The following is a 7,018-nucleotide window of genomic DNA, read 5'->3' as shown; positions in this document are numbered from 1 at the left end:
AGGGATAGTGGGTTCAAATCTCACTGGGGCCCCTACTCAAAATTAGCTCAGTATTTAAATTTACTTTCAATTAACAAGGGCTTTAATTATAAATATTAGACAGCTCCCAGACTGACCCTGGAACAACAGGCTCCTTCTTGTCCACATTAAAAGATTAACATATTTAAAAAGTACTTGGATGAACACTTGAAGTGCCGTAACCTGCAGTCCCTCGGAATCGAGGAAGACTTGCTTCCACTCTTAACATGATTCCCCTTTATCCACCCTGTTCGTTGCATCCTTAAAGAATTCCAACAAATTAGTCAAACATGACTTCCCCTTCATAAATCCATGCTGACTCTGTCTGACCGAATTATGCTTTTCCCAATGGCCTGCTCCTGAAGGAGTGAGGGAGAGGGAGCGGGGAAGGAGTGTGAGAGAGGGGGAAGGGGAGACTGCGAGGAAGAAAGAGGGAAGAAGTGAGAAAGAATAGAAGGGGCAGGGGGGGAAGAGAGAGAGAGAGAGAGAAAAAGCAGAAGAGAGTGGGCAAGAATGAGTGACAGGTATTGAAATACTAAACTAAGTTAGAGTAGGCCCCAATTAGATTTGAACCTATGACCCCTGGTTGACAAGACCAGTGCTCGAACCCCTGAGCTATGGAGCCACCTGCTCTGGGAAAGACACTGGAAGGAGCTGGAAGGAGAGAGAGGGATGGGAAAAGAGAGAGTGGGGGAAGAAGAGAGAGTGGAAGCGGGTAAGGGGAGGGGAAAGACTTGGAGGGGAAGGGGAGAGAGAGAGGGGAAAGGGAGAGACGGGGAATGAGAGCGGTTGAGGCGAGGGAGGGGGAAGGAGGAGAGGGGAATGAGTGAGAGAGGGGTAAGCGAGATAGTGGGAAAGGGAGAGAGGGGTAAAAAGATGTAGAACGGGTCGTGAGAGAGAGAGGGGGAAGGGGAGAAGGTATCGGAAAGGGAAAAGTATTGAAACCCTGAGCTAATTTTGAGCATGCCCCAGTGAGATTTGAACTCACAACCCCTAGTTTACAAGACCAGTGCTCTAACCCTTGAGGTATGGAGCCACCTGCTCTGGGAAAGACAGGGGAAGGAGCAGAAAAGAGAGGGGATGGGAAAAGAGCGAGTGGAAGGAGTGAGAGAGAGGGAGAAGGAGTGAGAGAGGAGCAAAGGGAAAGAGAGGGAGGGGAAGGAGAGAGAGAGAGAGGGGGGAAGGGGAGAGGGAGCATGGAAGGGGAGAGAGAGGGAGGGGAAGGAGAGAGAGAGGGAGGGGAAGGGGAAAGAGAGGGAGGGGAAGGAGCGAGAGGGAGGGGAAGGGGAGAGGGAGCGTGGGAGGGGAGAGCGAGACGAGAAGGATTGAGAAAGGGAAGGGTAGAGAGAGGGGGGGAATGGGAGCGAGTGTAAGGGAATAGAAAGAGAGGGGAAGGGGAGAGAGGGGAAGGGGAGTGAGGTGGGAAGGAGAGCGAGGGGGAGGCAGGGGAGAGAGGGGGAAAAGAGGAGAATCTGAATAGAAGTGGAAGGAAAAGAGAGAGGAGGGGAGAGAGGGGAGTGGAGAGGGAAAGGGAAAGGGGGAAGGAGAGCGAGGGGGAAGAGAGTGGGTCAGGGAAAGAGGGGGAGGGGCCAGAGGGGGTGGGGAGAGATAGGGAAAACAAAGGAGGAAGGAGAGAGAGGGGAAGGAATGGGGAGAGAATGAAAGTAGAGAGGGAAGGGGAGAGAGGGGAAGGGGAGAAAGAGAGTAAGGGGAAGGGTAACGTGGGAGGGGAAGGGGAGAGAGAGAGAGTGAAAAGGGCGAAGAGAGAGGGGGGAAGGAGTGAGAGAGGGAAGGGGAGAGATGAGGAAGGGGAGAATCTGAAAAGAAAGGGAGAAGAGAGAAAGAAGTTGATAGAGGAGAGAGGGGGAGGGGACAGGGTGAGATGGGGGAATGAGTGAGAGACGGGGAAAGCGAGATAGCAGGAAAGGGAGAGAGGGGTAAAGAGATGTAGAACGTGTTGTGATGGGGAAGGGAGAGAGAGATTTGGAAGGGGAGAGAGAGTGTAAGAGAGACGAGAAGAGGAGAGGGGGAAGGGTGTGAGGGGAGCCTGTTTAGAAATTTACAATTCAGCAGAGGAGGACAAAGGGTTTAATTAGGAGGGGGGAAATAGAGTATGAGAGGAAGCTTGCAGGGAAAACAAAAACTGACTGCAAAAGCTTCTACAGATATGTGAAGAGAAAAAGATTAGTGAAGACAAATGTAGGTCCCTTGCAGTCAGAATTTAGAATGGGGAACAAAGAAATGGCAGACCAATTGAACAAATACTTTGGTTCTGTCTTCACTAAGGAAGACACAAATAAACTTCCGGAAATACTAGGGGATCGAGGGTCTAGTGAGAAGGAGGAACTGAAGGAAATCCTTATTAGTCACGAAATTGTGTTAGGGAAATTGATGGGATTGAAGGCCGATAAATCCCCGGGGCCTGATAGTCTGCATCCCAGAGTACTTAAGGAAGTGTGCCCTAGATATAGTGCACGCATTGGTGATCATTTTCCAACAGTCTATCGACTCTGGATCAGTTCCTATGGACTGGAGGGTAGCTCATGTAATAACACTTTTTAAAAAAGGAGGGAGAGAGAAAACAGGGAATTATAGACCGGTTAGCCTGACATCGGCAGTGGGGAAAATGTTGGAATCAATCATTAAAGATGTAATAGCAGCACATTTGGAAAGCAGTGACAGGATCGGTCCAAGTCAGCATGGATTTATGAAAGGGAAATCATGCTCGACAAATCTTCTGGAATTTTTTGAGGATGTAACTGGTAGAGTGGACAAGGGAGAACCAGTGGATGTGGTGTATTTGGACTTTCAAAAGGCTTTTAACAAGGTCCCACACAAGAGATTGGTGTGCAAAATCAAAGCACATGGTATTGGGGGTAATTACTGACGTGGACAGAGAACTGGTTGGCAGACAGGAAGCAGAGAGTCGGGCCCCTTGGATCGGTGACATAACTTGCCACTTCCTGGCCTTCAGACCTCTTGTACGTGTAGAACCGGTACCTCGCCATCAGAACGCTTTCCTTTGTATTTAGATGCTCCCGGACCAGTGTGCACAACTCATTGTACGACTTGTCTGTGGGTTTTGTTGTAGCGAGCAGGATTGTCATGAGGCCATATGTTGATGGCCCACAAACGGTGAGGAGGATCGCCCTTGGTTTGGCAGTGTTCGTTTCTTCTTCCAGCTCGTTGGACACGAAGTATTGCTCAAGTCGTTCCATGAAGGTTTCCCAATCATCTCCCTCCGAAAATTTCTCCAGGATGCCCACAGTTCTCCGCATTGTGCATTGGGGTTCGTCATCTGTACCTCGTCGCCTGTTGTTATGTCTTGAACAAAGAGTCAGACTAGATGCTGCAAGCTCAAAGTAAGTGTGACTGTAGATCTCAGAGTGCCTCTCCAGCCTGTGAGGCCTCCTTATAAACAGCTGCTCCCAAGGGATTGTGGGCTCCCTCTGGACTCCACGGGATAAGCCCTCTGGTGGTTAGACACGGTAATTACAGGTTTACATACATAACAGAAGGAGTGAGAGAGAGACGGAAGGGGAGATAGTGGGGAAAAGGAGAGAGTGGGGAAGGAGTGAGAGAGAGGGGGAAGGGGAAAAAGTGGGGAAGGAGTGAGAGAGGGAGGAAGAGAGAGAGAAAGGGGAGCGAGAGAGGGGAGGGGAAAGAGAGGGAGGAGAAGGGGATAGAGTGGAGAAGGGGAGAGGGGGAGGAAGAGAGAGGGAAAGGGGAAATAGAGGAAGGGGATATGGAGAGAGAGAGAGTGGAAGGGGGAGCGAGAGGGGAAGGTGTGAGTGAGGGAAGGGGAGAGAGGGTGAGGCGAGGAAGGGGGAAGTGGGGAGAGGGGAATGAGTGAGAGACGGGGAAAGCAAGATAGTGGGAAAGGGAGAGAGGGGTGAAATGATGTAGAACGGGAGAGAGAGATTTGGAAGGGCAGAGAGAGTGTAAGAGAGATGAGAAGAGGAGAGGGGAAAGGGAGAGAGAAAAGTGAAGGAGTGAGAGAGAGGGGGGAAGGAGCGAGAGAGAGGGTAACGAGTGTGTAAGAGCGGGAAGGGGAGAGAGAGAGGGAGGAGAAAGAGGAGAAGGTAGAGGATGAGAAAGGGGAATGAGTGAGAGATAAAAATGTACAACAGGTTGTGTCGATGGGGAGGGCAGAGAAAGATTTGGAGACTGTCGTCCCAGGGTCTGTCTCGGAGCTGTTTAATATTTATAATTAAAGCCCTTGTTAATTGACAGTGAATTTAAATACTGAACTAATTTTGAATCGGCCCCAGTGAGATTTGAACCCACAACCCCTGGTTTGCTAGAGCAGTGCTCTAACGCCTGAGCTATGGAGCCACCTGCTCTGGGCTGGGGGTCATTCCCCAGTTAGTGCTGTGTGTTTGAAGAATGAGGAGGGGTCAGTGAAACGCTCAGATTGTGTCTCATCCCCCAAACTCCTGCCTCCGTCTCTTCAATATTCGCCTCTCAACATCGATATATCGGGTCTTTCACGTCGTAAAACATCCCAAGGCAACTCAGTCACACTCTGGCTCAATCTCTCTTTCTCCCTCAGTCTCTCTGTCTCTCCGTCTCTCTCTCTTTCTCACATGGTATTGGGGGTAATGTACTGACGTGGATAGAGAACTGGTTGGCAGACAGGAAGCAGAGAGTCGGGATAAACAGGTCCTTTTCAGAATGGCAGGCAGTGACTAGTGGGGTGCCACAAAGTTCAGTGCTGGGACCCCAGCTATGTACTATATACATCAATGATTTAGACAAAGGAATTGAATGTAATATCGGAAAGTTTTCAGCTGACACTAAGCTGGGTGGCAGTGTGAGCTGTGAGGAGGGTGCTAAGAGGCTGCAGGGTGACTTGGACATGTTAGGTGAGTGGGCAAAGGCATGGCAGATGCAGTATAATGTGGATAAATGTGAGGTTATCCACTTTGGTGGCAAAAACAGGAAGGCAGAATATTATCTGAATGGTGACGGATTAGGAAAAGGGGAGGTGCAACGAGACCTGGGTGTCATGGTTCATCAGTTATTGAAAGTTGGCATGCAGGTACAGCAGGCAGTGAAGAAGGCAAATGGCATGTTGGCCTTCACAGCGATAGGATTTGAGTAGAGGAGCAGGGAGGTCTTACTGCAGTTGTACAGGGCCTTGGTGAGACCACACCTTGAATACTGTGTATTGTTTTGGTCTCCTAATCTGAGGAAGGACATTCTTGCTATTGAGGGAGTGCAGCGAAGGTTCACCAGACTGATTCCCAGGATGGCAGGACCGAGATATGAAGAAAGATTGGATCGACTAGGCTTATATATACTGGAATTTAGAAGAATGAGAGGGGATCTCATAGAAACATATAAAATTCTGACGGGTTTAGACAGGTTAGATGCAGGAAGAATGTTGCTGATGTTGGGGAAGGCCAGAACCAGGGGTCACAGTCTAAGGATAAGGGGTAAGCCATTTAAGACCGAGATGAGGAGAAATTTCTTCACTCAGAGGGTTGTGAACCTGTGGAATTCTCTACCACAGAGAGTTGTTGAGGCCAGTTTGTTCGATATATTCAAAAGGGAGTTAGATGTGGCCCTTACGGCTAAAGGGATCAAGGGGGTATGGAGAGAAAGCAGGAATGAGGTACTGAAGTTACATGATCAGCCATGATCATATTGAATGGTGGTGCAGGCTCGAAGGGCCGAATGGCCTACTCCTGCACCTAGTTTCTATGTTTCTATGATTCTATGTCCGTTGTACCCCGTAGGGGACCAAACCCGCACTGTGACTCCGGGAGGAGCTCCTCGGCCACAGGGAGAAGACGGTTGAGGAGGACTCTAGCGACGACTTTCCCAGGGGATGATAACAGGGTGGTCTTGGACCTGGCCTGGAGACGACGAAGGTTGAACAGGTTCCCACTGGGTCTGTAGTTTAGTTCCACTCCAGCGGGGAGCTTGTTGACTGTGAGGTGGAGCACGGCAGCGAGGAATATTGAAACCCACGGCAATGTGGGTTTGACTCTTAACTGCCCCTGTGAAACGGTCAAGTGAGGCCCTCGGTTGTGTTCAAGAAGGCTGCTCACCACGACCTTCTCCAGGGGAAATTAGGGATGGGCAATAAATGCCGGCCTTGCTATCGACGGCCATATCCCGCAACGAATCTAAAACAAATATCGGTGGCTCTCAGACTGGATATGAAGAAGACTCGGTTACAGACTGGTCACAGAAAGTGAAAGTGCTCTGGGCTGTATTTAAACTGCGAAGTGAGTCGGTTCCTGTTGATGGTGTCGGCCTGTCGCCGATTGACAGCGAGTTCAGGAACAGAAGCCAAAATTGAGTAGGCCCCAGTGAGATTTGAACCCACGACCCCTGGTTTACAAGACCAGTGCTCTAACCCCTGAGCTATGGAGCCACCTGTAACACCAGCTCATGTTTGCTTCTTACTATTGTTAACAAGGAGGTGGGGCCCGAATATAATCATTCTTGGTGATTCATCCCTGTACAATCATTGGAACATGATTGTTTCTCTGTCTCTCGAGAGGGAAGGGGAGAGAGAGGGGAAGAAAGGCAGAGGCAGAGAGTGAAAAGGGTAAAGGGAAAGTGAGAGCGAGAGGGGAATGGGGAGAGGGAGGGAAAGGGAGAGAGAGAGGGGGGAAGGGGAGCGAGAGATGGGAAGGGGAGAGAGAGAGAGACGGGAAAAGGGAGAAGAAAAAGTGAAGGGGTACGAGAGAGAGAAAGAGGAGGGAAGGGAGAAGGGATAAGGGGACAGAGAGTCAGAGTGAGAAGGGAAGATTGGGGGAGAGGGGAGAGCCTGTTTTGCCAGGGTTGGTTTCATATTTATAATTAAAGCCCTTGTTAATTTAAACACTGAGCTGAGTAGGACCCAATGAGATTTGAACCCACTACCCCTGGCTTACTAGACCCGTGCTCTAACCCCTGAGCTATGGAACCACCTGCCCTGGGATGTGGGTCATTCCACAGTTAGTGCTGTGTGTTTGAAGAATGAGGAGAGGTCAGTGAAACACTC

General features: G+C 49.9%; 1 non-coding gene across 1 annotated transcript; it reads right to left on the bottom strand.

Annotated features, from left to right (window-relative positions):
* Window positions 1-6,330: 6,330 nt before the first annotated feature.
* trnat-ugu (transfer RNA threonine (anticodon UGU)) lies at window positions 6,331-6,403 on the bottom strand. Its single transcript has one exon. It is a non-coding gene; the product is annotated as a tRNA-Thr (tRNA).
* Between the last annotated feature and the right edge of the window lie 615 nt (window positions 6,404-7,018).

The sequence above is a fragment of the Pristiophorus japonicus genome, unplaced genomic scaffold (assembly GCF_044704955.1).
Source record: "Pristiophorus japonicus isolate sPriJap1 unplaced genomic scaffold, sPriJap1.hap1 HAP1_SCAFFOLD_1027, whole genome shotgun sequence".
NCBI lineage: Eukaryota > Metazoa > Chordata > Chondrichthyes > Pristiophoridae > Pristiophorus > Pristiophorus japonicus.
Note: the sequence above shows the minus strand (reverse complement) of the source record. Positions and strands in the feature narration are given on the sequence as shown.